Raw genomic sequence first — 16687 nt, 5'->3', positions numbered from 1 at the left:
ATGAGGATGGTGACCATACAAGGATCCCCAAAATGAACCACGCTTTGGTGTGGAAACTGATTTCCAGAGTCTGCAGCTGCCACACACAGGGACATGGCCACGACTATGGGCAATGAGAGGGTCAGCACTGCAGCTTTAGGCTGCATTCAATTGCCTCCAGTTGTTTTGTTTTTTTTCATTTGTTTTGCGGCCACACCCTACAGTGCCCTGGGTTGACCCTGACTCTGCATTTTAGAGGTCTCTCCTGGAGGCCTCAGGGACACCTGGGGTCTCAAGGATTGAACTCGGGTTGGTCTTGTGCAGGAATCTGGCCTTTGCCCATAGTTCTTGCACATGCACACACGCGCTAAGCATCCTTTTGCTATTATGCACCTCTTTGGAGCGAGGGGAGAGCGCAGACAGCAATATCGGTCAGGCAAGACCATTGATTGAATATGATGTGGTCAATTTCATTGTGGAATCATCCACTGGGAGACTCCCATATCCAACGTTTAGATTTAGCCTTCTGCAATTGTGAGATACCATAGATGGTCTTGGTCAACATGATGAACTTGGACAATCTCTCACCCTGTTCGTTCCATTCTAGTCCATGGGTCCTGATGTGGAGTTCTTCGGCTGATCTTCTCGGTCCTATCTTGGTATTAAAATCACTGACAATGATCTTGTAGAAGGTGTGGTCTTCTTTATAGAACTTCTCCAGCCACATCTGTTTAAGTGTAATTGTCCAATTCGGGTTGTTAGGCATTCGAATGAATCAATGTTTATGGCCAAGTTTGTGTTGACAAGGACACCGACACCACCGACGCCTCTTTTGTCACATGTTCTGAGGAACAGCTCTTCCCCAGTGTCAAAAATGGCATGATGTGATTGATGCCTTCTCGTCTCGGTCAGACCAATGATGTTCTACTTGATTTTTCGCGCCTGCACCATCAGGTCCTCGATGGATGCATCTGATGCCAGCATATGTGCACTGAAAGTACAGTCATTTTTGTCCTTCTTCATTTTGGCAGCCTATTTTGGCCCTGAGATTTTATCAGCCCAGCCTCTTCTTCCTCATCTTTTGATATGTGCCAGTTTTGTAGTGTAAAGTGCTATCTCATTGTTTTGATTTCCATTCCCATAATGATTACTTATGTATAGCATTTTTTCATATGCCTTTTGATCATTTGTATGTCTTTGAAGAAGTTTCGTTTTATCTCTTCTCTCCATTTGTTTATGGGGTTGGATTTTTCCCATGGTTCTATCAGTGCTTATATGCATCTTGGATATTAACAATTTATCAAATGAATGATGGTCAATTATCTTCCAGTTTGGGGGGAATCTTTGTGTTTTTGTAACAGTTTTCATTCAGATAAGTTGTTTTGATATTGTCCTGTTTATCTGTGTTTCTGTTTGCTTAGCCAGTGGCAGTTGGCTCCTTAAAGATGCCTCTAGCTTCAAGTGTCCGTAAGTGTTCTTCTGACTATGTTTTTTTGGGTATTGAGGTACTTAACCATTTTGATTTGACTTTTGTACATGGTATTAGAAAAGGTTCTGATTTCTCTTTTTTTTTTTTTTTTGCATTGACCAACTAGTTTTCCCAGCACCATTTGTGGAAGAAGTTCTCATGCTCCACCTAAGATGTTTTGCTTATTTACTCAAGATTAGCGGTCCATATACCTGAGGATCTGTTCCTGGGTTTTCAGTTCTATTTCACTGGTCTTAATGTCTGTTTATTATTTTACATACCAAGGTCTGTGGTGTTATTCTAATACCACACTGCTTTAATTACTACAGCTTTGCAGTATAGTTGAGATTGGGCAGAGTGATTCTTCCAGTTTTCTTTTTCCCTAGGATTTCTTTGGCTATTTTTGGTGGGGATTTGTCAGTCCATATAAATGTCAGGAACATTCAAGGGGCATTTTTTATAAAGAAGTGAATCTATAATGATTTATTGAATCATACAATTTCATTGAATCTGTATAATGCTTTGGAGGATTATTGCCATCTTGGCTACATTAATCCTTCTAGTCTATGAACAGATTGTATTCTCACTGGTGTGAGGTGGTATGTGTCCTTTTTGTCTTGATTTGGATTTCTCTGACAAGTGATGCTGAGCATTTTTTTATTTGCCTACTGCTCATCCACCTATCTTCCTCTGAGAGGTGTCTATTCTCTAGCCTACTGCTTTATCATTCAATTCTCTTGTTTCTAGGAGGGTTTTTTTTTTAGGTAGAGTGTTCAGAGCTTTTAAGTACAGTATCATGTAATTTGCAAATCAAGAGAGCTTGACTTTTTATCTGGTTACCTTAATATCTTCTTGCGTGATTACTATGGCATGAACTTCCAGTACATTATTGAATAGAAATTGTGAGAAAGCCCATCCTTTTCTTGTGCCTCATCTGAAAGGGAAGGCTTTTAGTTTTCCTCCATGCAGTACTATGCTTTCTATGGATTTGTGTTAAATGGTTTTAACTATATTGAGGGAAATTTCTCCAACTCCATTTTTTTATTGAGCGTTTTTAATCATTAATGGATGTTGGATTTTGTCAAATGTGTTCCCTGCACCTATTGATAGGTTCATATAATCTTTATTTTTCAGGGCTATTGGTTTGTAGTTTTCCTTTTTTGTGCTGTCTCTGACTGCTTTTGGTATCAGGGTGATTGTTGGTTGCCCTGTGGAAACAAAAGAGCAGGATTTTGCTGCTGGACAGGATGGGAGATCTAAGAGAGCTCCTCCCTCCTTTGACCTTTCTAAGCTATTACACAAATTCTGGAGCTTTTTCTACTGGGATCTAAGCAGATAACATCCTCTTCTATGCCTGGTGAAGGCTGTTCGTGGAAACATGAACCCATTTCATTGGGGAGCAAATGCCCTGGTTGCCTCATTTCCTGCTGCAGACCCGTTTTCCAGACCTCACAGTTCCGTGGATTCACTCACTGCTCTAAAGATTCCTACTTCTCCAGCACCAACGCTCAGGTCTCTTGGCCGCATGCGCTCATCCAAACACTCATACAGGCTTTTCTTGGTAAGTGTTTGTCTAATATTACTGTGGTTACATTTGTGGCTCCTTTTTGGCTATTATTTGCATGGGAATTTTTTTTTAATTTTTATTAGTGAAACACCATGAGGTACAGTTGTAGACTTACAAATTTTTGTGCTTGGATTTCAATTATACAATGATCAAATACCCATCCCTCCACCAGTACCCATTTTCCACCACCATGGGTCCTGGTATCCTTCCCATCCCCCATCCCCCCATAGCCCCATCCCCCCCCCCTGTCTTTGTGGCAGAGCATTCCCTTTTATTCTCTCTCTCTCCTTTTGGGTGCTGTGGTTTGCAAAAGAGGCATTGAGTGGCAATCATGTTTGGTCTATAGTCTACTTTCAGCATAATTCTCCCATCATGGGAAATCTTTTTCCATTTTTTTGACCTTTGTGTGTCGCTAGAGCTGGAGAATTTCTTTAGACAATATAAAGTAGGTTACTGGCTTTTGTGTGTTTTTAAAAATTTAGCACAGCGGTAGGGCATTTGCCTTGCATGCAGCCAACATGGCCAACCCGAGTTCGATTCCTCTGCCCCTCTCGGAGAGCCCGGCAAGCTGCGGAGAGTATCTCGCCTGCACGGCAGAGCCTGGCAATCCACCCGTGATGTATTCGATATACCAAACACAGTAACAACAAAATCTCCAATGGAGACGTTACTGGGCCCGCTCGAGCAAATCGACGAACAACGGGAGGGCCTTTTTTTTTTTAATGTATTTGGCCATTTATGTTTTTTTATGGGGAAGAGTAAACTTATATTAAAAGTAATTGCCACTGGGGACAGAGTCAGTATTGCCCTTAAAAAATAATCCTCTGTCCAGAGCAATCACTCAAATGGCTTGAGAGCATGTTTTGCCATGAATCTCCTGTGCTGGGTCCCTGGCACTGCTTGGCCCCCAAAGGTCCACAGGAAGTCCCCAAGCAAATAACTGGGAGTCACTCTCAGGTACCACTGAGAATGGCCCAAATATCAGAAAGGGAAAAATGTTATTTCTGTCTCACTTTTCTTGGGTTTTGTATTTTTCTTACTGCCTTTGTTCTCTGTAGGTGTATGTTAGCACAGTGTGAATCCCTTATTTTATTCTGTAAATACATTATAGTTTTTTGTTTGTTTGTTTCACAGATAAAGTATTTTCTAGTGTTATGGTGACATGGTTAACCTGAAGTCGGCTTCAATCACAATTTGTTTCTTTAGTGCTTGACTTCCCAACGCTGTTATGGATGTAACAATATATTGAGAGCACTTTTATTCAATACAGTTCTGATAGCTGCTGCCACAGAAATTAAGCAAGAAAAAAATTTAAATTTGTGTTCAAATTGGCAAAGAAATCAAATTCACTGTTTACAAATGACATATCAAGAACCCTAAGACTGCATAACCAATCATTCATTAAACAATCCTAGAAGCAATAAATCTTTACAGGAAAGTTGCAGCTTACGAAAGCAAACAGGAAAATCTTTTGTGATTTTATATGTAAACAATGATAAAAGAGTGATTTAATTTAAAAATCCTGCTTATAGTTATGAAAAACATTAGGTAATGTGTAATCAATTTTTAGAAAGGAGGTGAAAGATTTACTTATTAAAACCTACGAAGCACTGTTAGGAATTTCGTATGTAGGAACCCAAAAAGGCTCCTCTGAAAAACTCCTCAAAACAATATATTTATATAGTAAAGTAGCAGGCTACAAAACCAGTGCACAGGATTCTAATTTATTCTTACATGTAAACAAACAAACAACAAAAAAAAACCCCAAATTCAGAATAGAAATAAACCCGATTGCAATCATGTAAAAAACAGAAACCCCTTAGTTTAACAAAGGAGGTAAAAGACCTATTTAGTGAAAACTGAAAAACTTCTGAAAGGAATTTAAAATGAACTAATGTAATAGAAAAATATTCTTCGTTTAAGGATCATAATAATTGCCATCTTGAAAATGACTATCTTAACTCAAAGTAGTTTACAGAAACAGCAATTCTGAAAAAATTTCCGTGGCATTATTCAAGGACGTGGAGTAAATTTTTCTAAAATTTGCATTAAGCTACAAAACTCCTGGCATAGCCAAAGCAATCTTGAGGAAAAATGGGAGGCATTGTGTCCCCAGACTTTAAATTCTGACACAAAGCTTTAGCAATCAAAATTGGTTGGTACCAGAAGAAAAAAAGTCTCTTCTCAATGGCATAGGATTGAGAAGTCAGGGAGAAACCCTCAGATGCATGAGCAATTTATTTATGAAGAAGTGCATGAATTGGAGCAAGGAAACCTCTTTAGCCAATGATTACGGGAAAACTAGATAGTCACAATTAAAAAAAATGAAATTAGGTGCAAGCCTTCATCATACTTGGGTCTGGAGTGACCCTGTGCTTTCCCACAGTGCTTGCAATTATGAAACGTTGTGAGATCTTGACCTGCTCCATTCAGAGTAAGGTGTTAGAAATCTCAGACAATTGTGAAAAATAAGAAAAAGAATAAAACAGAAGCAATAAGGGAAAAATAGACCCCTCTTTCACCCTGTAAACAAAAATCAACTCAAGTAAATTAAAATTTTTATATTGCACTTGAATCTTGAAAAATCCATTGGGGAAACATAGGCAAGACTCTCCAAAATCATGACCACAGTGAAGTCTGAAATGTAAGAACTCAAGTGGCAAAGGTAATAAAAACAGAAACGGAACTATATCAAACTAGAACACTTCTGCATTCTGTGAGCAATGTGCCCTACAATTAAAAGACATTCTGCTGATGGAAAGGATTTTGAGACCATACGCAAGATAAAGGACTAATACCTAAGATACATAAAGTGCTCTTAAAGCTCTCCATCACTACATGCAAAAAAATGGGCTCAGAACTCTGCCTAACACCATGTACAAAAGTAAGATCAAAATGGATTAAAGACCTCAACATCAGACCAGAAACCACAAGGTACATTGAAGACAAAGTTGGCAAAACCCTCCATGACATTGAAGCTAATGGTATCTTCAAAGATGCCACGCCACTGACTGAGCAAGTGAAAACAGAGATAGATAAATGGGACTTTCTTAAACTAAGAAGCTTCTGCACCTCCAAAGAAACAGTGACCAAAATACAAAGACAGTCTACAGAATGGGAAAGAATATTCGCCGAATACACATCTGACAAGGGGTTGATATCAAGGATATACAAAGTACTGGTTGAACTCCACAAGAAGAAAACATCCAACCCCATCAAAAAATGGGGCAATGAAATGAACAGAAACTTTCTCAAAGAAGAAATCCAAATGGCAAAAAAGCACATGAGAAAATGCTCTACATCATTAATCATCAGGGAGATGCAGATCAAAACCACAATGAGATACCATCTGACACCTCAGAGACTGGCACACATTCAAAAGAACAAAAGCAATTGATGCTGCCACAGATGTGGGGAGAAAGGGACACTCCTTCACTGCTGGTGGGAATGCCGACTAGTTCAGCCCTTTTGGAAAACAGTATGGACGCTTCTCAAAAAATTAGAAATTGAGCTCCCATTTGACCCAGCAATACCATTCCTGGGAATATATCTCAGAGAGGCAAAAATGTATAGTCGAAGTGACATCTGCACTTGTTTGTTCATTACAGCACTCTTTACAGTAGCCAGAAACTGAAAGAAATCTGAGTGCTCAAGAAAAGATGACTGGTTAAAGAAACTTTGGTACATCTACACAATGGAGTACTATGTAGCTCTTAGAAAAGATGAAGTCATGAAATTTACATACAAGTGGTACAATATGGAAAGTATCATGCTAAGCGAAATGAGTCAGAAAGAGATGGATAGACATAGAAAGATTGCATTCATCTGGGGGATATAAAATAACAAAATATGAGATTAATACCCAAGAATAGCTGAGATCAACACCAGGAGGATTCCTCCATAGCTTAGAGGCCAGCCGGGTATTCTAGGGGATAGGGCAGTTCAGATAGAGAAGGGAGCACCAAATAGAGGGTGTTTGGAGGATCCTCCCAGGAGGGGAGATGCATGTTGAAAGTAGACTATGGACTGAACATGTTTGCCACTCAATGCCTCTTTTGCTGACCACAACACCCAAAAGGAGAGAGAGAACAAAAGGGAATGCCGTGCCACAGTGGCTCGGGGGGATGGGGGGATGGGGGGAGGGATATTATCCATGGTAGTGGAAAATGGGCACTGGTGGAGGGATGGGTATTTGATCATGGTATGACCGAAACCCAAGCACAAAAATTTGTAAATCTACAACTGTACCTCATGATGTTTCACTAAAAAAAAAAAAAAAAAAAAAAACCTCTCCATCAGAAAAACCGATTCAAAAATGTGGAAAGGAAAGGAATGACATGGTCTCAAGATGTGAAATTGACCCAGAGGCAAAGGAAATTCGTCATCATTGATTATAAGGGAAATGCAAATCAAAGTGAAAATAAAACATCACTCACATGGGGACTCACAAATGTGTAACACAAAGCCAGAAATGAGTAAGTGCCAGTGGGGGTGTGCCAGATAGGAACCTCATTTTTCATTGGAGAGACTGGTTTGGCTCAGCCTGAAGGACATCTCCACACCTGTACTCATCACAGCATTGTTGACTGCAGCCAGGATCTGGAAACAACGCAAGTGCCCACAAGAGATGAGTGGATAAAGAGCTTGTACAAACACACGTGCAATACCGCTCAACTGTGAGAAGAGGTGAAAGCTTCACCTGGCTGACACTTGGATGGAATTGGAAGCTGTTATAATAAGTGAGCTGAGAAGAAAAAGACAAATGTCAGATGATCGTCCTCATGTGGAGGATGAAGAAGCAAAGTAAGTGTATTTGACAGTCAGCAGTGGGAATGAACCCTGAGATGTGATTGTGACAGAACAGGGAATTGAGGGAAAACATTTGTGGGTGGGCTTTGATTAAGCCACACCTGGGCGTGCTCAGGACTTACTCTTGTCCCTGTGCTCAGGGCTCAGTCCTGATGATGATCAGGGTGCTGAAGATCAAGTCTGGCTACATGCTCAATGAGAGCATTCTGCCTGTTGCACTACCTGATATTTTGCCCATTTTGTGCCTAGTATTCATTTGTCCTAGTGAATTTTTAAGCTCAATTCTTTTTTATGAAGTAGTTTATTTAAAGAAACTCTTAGAGAAATTAGAAACACATAAAATATGAGAAACTAATCAGTTGCTGAAAATTTGCCTAGTTTGTGCCTACTGTTAGTTTGTTCTAGTGAATTTCAGGCTCAGTTCTGTTTTATCAAGTTACTAGTTTATTTAAAGATGCTTTCTTAGAGAAAAATGATAAATATCTGAAATGTAAGAAATTAATCTATTTTTTGTTTTGATAGATTTCCTTTTTTAAAATAATTCCAAGAAATGACTGACATGTGCATCTCAAGAAGATTTTACATTATATATGACTGGTTAAATCAAATACTGGACACCATGCATGACTAGGTAGTTCGTATTTCTATAAAACTTTTCCCTTAATTATATTGTAAAGATTAATCTCCTTGAATTTTGTAAATTTAATTTTTATGAGTTTAATTTATAATTATATGTTGTAATGATAATATATATATATATATATATATATATATTAGTGAGATACCATGTACAGCTACATGGTAACTAGTTTGTAAATAGACTTACAAACTTTCGTATTTGGGTTTCAGTTATACAATGATCAAGTACCCATCCATCCACTAGTGCCCATCCATTCTCCACCAATGAACCCAGTAGCCTGCCCACTACCCCACCCCCACCCCACCCCACCTCTATGGCAGGGCATTCCCTTTTTCTCTCTCTTTCCTTTAGGGTGTTGGGGTTTGCAATAGAAGTATTGAGTGGCCATCGTGTTCGGTCTATAGTCTACTTTCAGCCTTTCAGCACGCATCTTGCATCCCCAGCGAGTCCTCCAAACACCCTTTACTTGGTGTTTCCTTTTCTGTCTGAACTGCCCTTTCCCCCAGCATGTGCTGCCGGCTTCCAAGACGGGGACCAGACCTCCTGGTACTTATTACAACTATTCTTACCACTTTGTAGTAGAGTTTGAGAATGGAGAGGGTGATGCCTCCCCACCCTTTTCCCCAAGAACTGCTTTAGCTATTCGTGAGCATTTGTCGCTCCAAATGAATTTTAGGAGTGCTTGATGATCCATTTCTTTGAAGAATTTCATGGCTATCTTCATAGGGATCACATTGAATCTGTATACTGCCTTGGGGAGTATTGCCATTTTGACAATATTAATTCTTCCTATTCATTAGCAGGCGATATGTTTCCATTTCCTCATGTCCTCTTTTATTTTGTGGAGTAGCGTTTTGCAGTTTTCTTTGTAGAGGTCCTTTACTCCTTAGGCTGATTCCAAGGTACTTGATTTTCTGGGGCACAATTTTTGGGTACTGCGACTTTATTGTCCAAGTCTATTGTTTCAAGGAGTTTCTTGGTAGAGGCTTTTAGGATTCTCTAGATATAGTATCATATCATCTGCGAATAGTGAGAGCTTGATTTTTTCCTTTCCTATATGGATGATAATAATATTATTACACATAGTTTAAATTCACTAAAGTCAAAGATAAAAGTTAATTTAAACCCTTTACATAATTTTATAGAAAAGAAGTATCCATTAATTTTGCTGAAGTGTATGTGTTTTAAATGTGTTGCATATTTTTTAGTCAGCAGATATACCATTTAAAATTAAAGTTGGTCGGGGCTGGAGAGATAGCACAGCGGGTAGGGCGTTTGCCTTGCACGTGGCCGACCCGGGTTCTATTCCCAGCATCCCATATGGTCCCCTGAGCACCGCCAGGAGTAACTCCTGAGTGCAGAGCCAGGAGTAAGCCCTGTGCATCTCCAGGTGTGACCCAAAAAGCAAAAAATAAAAAAATAAATAAAATTAAAGTTGGTCATATATTCATTGTGTGAATTAACGTTGAAAGCTGTGTTTATTCTCGGAATTTCTTTCAAAGCGAATGGCCATAATAATATACCTATCTCTGTAATATACCTTTAATGTTATTGAGCATTATCGGAAACAATTGTTTTTACATAAATCTGAGTTGCATAACTTAAAAATGTTGTTAGTTCAATGTATTCTTTGTTAAAAGACTAAGAAATTATATATATTATTAGATATTAAAAGTTACTTGAAAGCCAAAATGTCCCATCTCAGTTTCTTAGGTTTCTGACAGCTCTTTCTGCAGTCTGAGCATCCATGTGGTATAGAGGAGTAGGGGTTAAGGAGTCCAGGCGAGGCACCATTATTTCTGCTTTTAATACCTGCTCCTGTTTTCTGGGTTTTCAGACAGCATGTACGCTTTCTTGTTTTCTAAAATTTTTCTGTGAAGAATGCAATAATCTATCCACATAACTAATCTGAAGATTGCAATTTGTTATTAAGGATGCAGTTTTATTTATTTTATAATGTCATGACAATACTGAGTAAGTTTCGCATTATAAACTAATGTGTTTGATTTTTAAGGTGGCATTGAACTGTATTGACTTAAACATCCTTTTTAATACATATGTAGGTTAACTTGATCTTATAATCCTATGGATAAACTTTTATACCCAACCATTTGAAGCTGCATTGGAAGACATTTGGTCATAGTGCCTTCTTCTACTAGGTCAGTTATTAAGCACTTTCTCCTTTATGTTGATGAAATAATCCTCTATATTTGGCAGTTTGTTCAGAATTGTGGTTAAATTTTCTGAAATATTTTATATGTAAATTTTGTATTTGGGGGCTGGAGCGATAGCACAGTGGATAGGGCGTTTGTCTTGCACGCAGCCAACCCTGGTTGGATTCCCAGCATCCCATATGATTCCCTGAGCACCGCCAGGAGTGATTCCTGAGTGCATGAGCCAGGAGTAACCCCTTTGCATCGCTGGGTGTGACCTAAAAAAAGCAAAATAAATAAATAAATAAAATTTGTATTTGGTAATAATATTTGCTTAAAGTTATTGTACACTTATATTTGAAATATTTTCAATATGCTTTGTATACTATATATTTACACTGAAAATAATTGACTTTATTTTAATGTTTAGTATAGAGCTAAACCATAATCCTATAAAAGATGAAAAACCAAGCATGTGGAATTAAAAAAAGAATAGGAAAAGCAAAACCAAAATTAGCAAATACAAGTGAGAAAACAATAAAGATTAGTAATAAGAGAAATAGGAGAGATTTAAATACTTCAGTAAAATATAATTTTACTTTGGTGACACTGTGACTACAAAACATGTGGTAGAATCTTAATATAGTAATTACTTTTTAAAGCTCTTTTTGTAGGGCTGCTCTATGAAATTTTTATACAATCATATTTAATAGTAAATAATAAATTAGTATTAGTCTACAATCATATTTAATAGTTTGCTTTTATGCATGTATTCACCCATGCTTGTAACTATAGAAAAGATTTCTTTTAGCTTCCATGAGATTTACATAGAAACGTTTATCGTAGAGGACCGAGCTCACCCTGCTGGTGAAACAGACCATGTACACATTCAGTCTCCATCACCAGACAACTGAATGGCAGCAGTCATTTGAGAAAATGCTGCTGTTTTCTCCAATATCAGAATACAGTGTGGTGTGCTTTTTCTCTTCAGCATTTCTTACCTGCATGCATTCCTTAAAGCTATACTTTTATTCAAATAATTTATCAGACTATTTGAAGTGTGCTTCCACTTATAAAAGTTATATTTGCGTTTTGAGAGGAGTTCACTTGACTTTTTTTTGTACTTAAAACAATATTAATTTGAGGCTGGAGCCACAAATTAAGCTGCACAGCGGGTAGGGCATTTGCCTTGCACACGGCCAACCTGGGTTCGGTCGCCAGCATCCCATATGGTCCGCTGAGCACCATCGGGAGTAACTCCTGGGTGCATAGCCAGGAGTAATACCTGTGCATCGCTAGGTATGCCCCCCCCCCAAAAAAAAGAAGTAATATTAATTTTAGGTAGCACTGTAGCAACGTCCACCAGTTGTCCATCGATTTGCTCGAGCGGGCCCAGTAATGTCTCCATTGTGACACTTGTTGTTACTGTGTTTGGCATATCAAATAGGCCACGGGTAGCTTGCCAAACTTTGCCATGTGGGCGAGATGCTTTCGGTAGCTTGCCAGGCTCTCCGAGAACAAAGATAAATAGTATTATTTAATATTATTTAGGAGTGAACATTTCATTTGAGCAAATCTTTGAGAACCTAGGAATTATTGAAAGTAAATAAAACAATCCTTTACACTTGTTCCCCTTAGTACTGTGAATCACTTAAAATATAGCTCAGTTTAAAAAATTAAATTTTTTCCTATTATTTTATATTTTATAGTATATCTGATGATGACAAACTTGATTCTGATTTTTCTGCCCCTAAAATAAACCTGAAAATTGAGTTATATGGCATAGTAATTGAATTTAAAGTTCAAATATTTATTTTTTGACTTGTTTTTTAATTTTTATTAGTGAAACACCATGAGGTACAGTTGTAGAAGTACAAATTTTTGTGCTTGGATTTCAGTTATACAATGATTGAGTACCCATCTCTCCATCAGTGCCCATTCTCCACCTCCAGTGCTCCCAGTATCCCTCCCACCGCCCCATTCCCCCCATTCCATACCACCCCTGTGGCATTCCCTTTTGTTTTCTCTCTCCTTTTGGGTATTGTGGTTTGCAAAAGAGGCATTGAGTGGCAATCTTGTTTGGTCTATAGTCTACTTTCAGCATGCTTCTCCCATCCTGGGAGGATCCTCCTAACACCCATTATTTGGTGCTCCCTTCTCTATCTGAGCTGCCTTTTCCCTTTCCCCCCAGCATGTGCGGCTGGCCTCCAAGTCATGGAGTGAACCTCCTGGTACTTATCTCGGCTATTCTTGGTTGTCAGTCTCTTATTTTGTTACTTTAGATTCCCAGATAAACGCGATCTTTCTATGTCTGTCCCTCTCTTTTTGACTCATTTCGCTTAGCCTTGGAGTGTTTTTATTCGGGTCTCTTTTAGCTGGCACTCTTCTGGCTCCTTGGATCTGGATGTCTGCATTCTTTAACTTTGGGAACTGTTCAGCAAGATTTCTAAGAGTTTCATTGTATTGGTGGTGCTGTTTCTCTGCTGGTGATAGAGCCCAGGCCCATGTACATGAGGAGCAGATTCTTCATCGTTCAGCTTCTTCACCCCTCCCCCCACAACTCAGTTTAAATGTAGAGGTAAAGGTAAAGGTAAAGGCCCTCCCGTTGATCGTCGATTTGCTCGAGCGGGCCAGTAACATCTCCATTGGAGACTTTGTTGTTACTCTGTTTGGCATATCGAATACTCTCGGTAGTTTGCCGGGCACTCTGAGAGGGGCGGAGGAATCGAACTCGGGTCGGCCATGTTGGCCGCTTGTAAGGCAAACACCCTTATTTTCAGAAATTCATTTATATAGTACTTTTTAGAATTGAGCAAGTAAAAATGTGAACAATTAAAGAGCTTTTTTAAAAAAATTTTATTGTATTTCAGTGCTATGGATCTTCTTGACTCAGTTGATATGATGAAACAAAATCTGCAAGATGGCAAATTCAAACCTGATGGATGTTTTTACAACAACACAAGAAAATAGTAAGCTTCCTTAAGTTTTTTTTTTAATTTTTAAGAATACAAATAAATTTATTTGCATTTAATGATTTTTTGAATTAAAGATCTGCTGTAAGTTATTATTTGATTTATAGCTGGAAATAGAGTGACTTTTCTTTAAAAAAATTTTAAATTGACAGGGCCAAAGAGACAGTACAGCAGAAAGGGAGCTTGCCTTGCAGGCTTCTGACATGGGTCCATCTATGGTCCCTTGAACCCTCAGAAGTGATCCCTGAGCACAGAGCCAGGAAGAAGCCCTGAGCACAGCTAGCTGTGGCGCCAAAACAAAACAAGACAAAACCAAAAAAATTGACTTGTGGTAAGTTAATTCTAATTTACAATTAGTATTACTGAAGTATCATTTACTTATATCTTTTTGACTTGCTCAATTCTATATCACAGTTTGTTATATAGCATTATCAATATAACATAATATCAGACACATTAAAACTGCATTATCAAACTTGTTTTTGAAAACCTAAAAATGTCAAGGAACTCTATATGTTGCAATCCCTTTAGAAAATCCAAGCCTATAGTTACTCCTCTAAATTTTTTCCTTATTTCTAGAGCTGACAGTTGACTTATTAAAACTACTATTTAGGATTTAAATTACTAATTGGATTTAAATTACTATTTGGTCATTGTCATTGTCATTGTCATTGTCCTCCCGTTGTTCATTAATTTGCTCAAGCGGGCCCAGTAACATCTCCATTGTGAGACTTTGTTGTTACTGTGTTTGACATATCGAATACGTCACGGGTAGCTTGCCAGGCTTTGGTGTGCGGGCGAAATACTCTCGGTAGCTTGCAAGGCTCTCTGAGAGGGGCAGAGGAATCGAACTCGGGTCAGCCATGTTGGCTGCGTGCAAGGCAAACGCCCCACCCACTGTGCTATCACTCCAGCCCTGGGTAATTTAAATATTACCCAAAATGTTACCAAAAATATTTCAATGATTTGATAGAGCTATATTATGTTTATTCTAATAAAACTCATTCCTTTGCTTATTTTCCAAAGAGAATGAGAAAATTATTGTATTAATTCAAAAAGGGTTGAATATAAGTAAATGTATAGGTAATGTTCACTTGGGATTGTATATTTAGAGAAAAATAATATAAAAATATTTAATGCTATTGGTTTGAGCATATTAAATGTATGGGTTTTTTTTATTTGAATATGGGAATTCTGCTGGTAGAACAATTCTTGAAGTAAATTTTGCTCTCCAAGTTACAGATGTAATCATGGAAGCATATTGGAAAACATAGGCTAAAAATGAAGCAATGAAAACAACTATCTTAAAAACAAATAATAAACTAACAGTAACGAAGCCATCTTCTCTGCCCATCTTCTCTGAAAACTAAAAAGAAGGCCAGGAAGGCATCCAGGACTCTGGTTTGAATTCAGGGACGCCAATTTGCTCCCCAGGTCAGTATTAAACCCCACCTATGAAGAGCAACATCGTGGAATGAAGAGGAACAGCCATGTATTTCTTCACCTCTCCATAATTAATAATAGACATACACAGACATTCTAACTACAACAATGCACAAGAAACAACTTCAAATTACAACAGTCACAATAGTAAAGCAACACAGAAACCCACTAAACAGTGCAGATTCTAGCCCAGATGAACCAACCAGTAACAATGAGCTATATAACCTCTCTGATAAAGAATTTAGAATGAGATTGATGAAGATCCATAGGAAACTCAAAGAAACAATGGAGTGCACCGCCAATGAAACACAAGAGGATATGAGAGCAGAAATAAGGAAAATGCAAATGAAAATACAAGCATAAATGCCAGATCTAAAACCTGGAAGATGAAATGAAAAACTCACTGGGAAACCTCATTAACAGAGTAACAGCTTATGAACACAGAATCAGTGAACTCCAAGATGAGGTGCAGGAAATCTCCAGAAGACACCAGAAGATAGAAAATAGCCTCAAAATAAACCAATAGATGACAGAAGAACTTTGGGATAAATTCAACAACAATGGAAGAATCCTTGAGTTCCCAGAGGGACAGGGGAAAAAACCCTATGAAGAAGCAACTGTCAAGGCCATCATTTCTGAGTTCCCATAGCTGAACAGCACATGCACCCAAATCCAGGGGGCCCAACAGGTGCTAGCTAAAAGAAATAAAAATGAAAATACCATGAGATGCATCTTAATCAGAATGCTGAAAATGATAGAGATAGAATACTGAAAGAAAACATCACAAAAGGACATCACTTACAAAGGAGCATCCTTAATATGTACAACCAACTTATCGGATTAAATCTTCCATGCTTGAAGATAGTGGTGAAATACAGTGAATAAAATTCAGTGAAACAAATGCCTCACCAAGAATACTTTACCCACCAGATTCTCATTCAGATTTTGAAGGAACAAAACACAACTTCACAGCTGAACTTCATAGACTTAAACCCATTTAGATGGGTCACTTTAAGAGAAGACAACCCCCACAGTCATAGCGAATTCTTACAAAAAGATGGCACAAGCCCTCCCCCCCTTAACGAAAATCTCTCTCAAAGTCAGTGGGCTAAATATACCAATTAAGAGAAACAGAATGGTAGGATGGATTAAAAAATTGAAACCAACACTCTGTTGTCTGCAAGAAACATATTTAAACAGCAAACATAGACTCAAAGTCAAAGGCTAGAAAACAATTGTTAAGGATATCACTTGATCACTTGACTTCCTGTTACTCATCGATTTGCTTGAGTGGATGCCAGTCATGTCTCCATTTGTCCCTGTCATGTGCTAGTGTAGCCCAATGGCATCTGTTCGTTCTAGGAACATGAAGAGCCTCAAACAGATTGTTCAGGGTCTTGATGAAGAAGTCTGACCATCTTGTAGGTGGGCGGCCACGCAATCTTTTGACATCCCGTGGAATCCAGTCGGTAATGGCTCTAGTCCAGTGGCAGTCTCCAAATATCATTACATGTCCAGCCCATCTGATTTTCGACGCCTTGGCAAACAAAACAGCATCCCTGATTCTTGACCATTGAAGGAGGTTGGAACTCCAGATTCTTTCTCTCATTTGAGTGAAAAGTGACACTCCATGCATAGCCCTTTCGATTCCTCTTT

At 38.4% G+C, this 16687-nt stretch overlaps 1 protein-coding gene and 1 non-coding gene across 2 annotated transcripts in view; one reads left to right on the top strand and one right to left on the bottom strand.

Annotated features, from left to right (window-relative positions):
* Window positions 1–16687, bottom strand: part of LOC130031223 (NUT family member 2G-like) — a 73566-nt gene that overhangs the window by 10120 nt on the left and 46759 nt on the right. The gene's annotated exons all lie outside the window — the stretch shown is intronic.
* Window positions 5349–5475, top strand: LOC130031316 (small nucleolar RNA SNORA9). The gene has a single exon (XR_008793663.1). It is a non-coding gene; the product is annotated as a small nucleolar RNA SNORA9 (small nucleolar RNA).

This window comes from Sorex fumeus, unplaced genomic scaffold (genome assembly GCF_029834395.1).
Source record: "Sorex fumeus unplaced genomic scaffold, SorFum_2.1 ptg000046l, whole genome shotgun sequence".
Classification (NCBI taxonomy): domain Eukaryota; kingdom Metazoa; phylum Chordata; class Mammalia; order Eulipotyphla; family Soricidae; genus Sorex; species Sorex fumeus.
The sequence above is the reverse complement of the archived record's forward strand: the minus strand, read 5'-3'. Positions and strand labels throughout refer to the sequence as shown.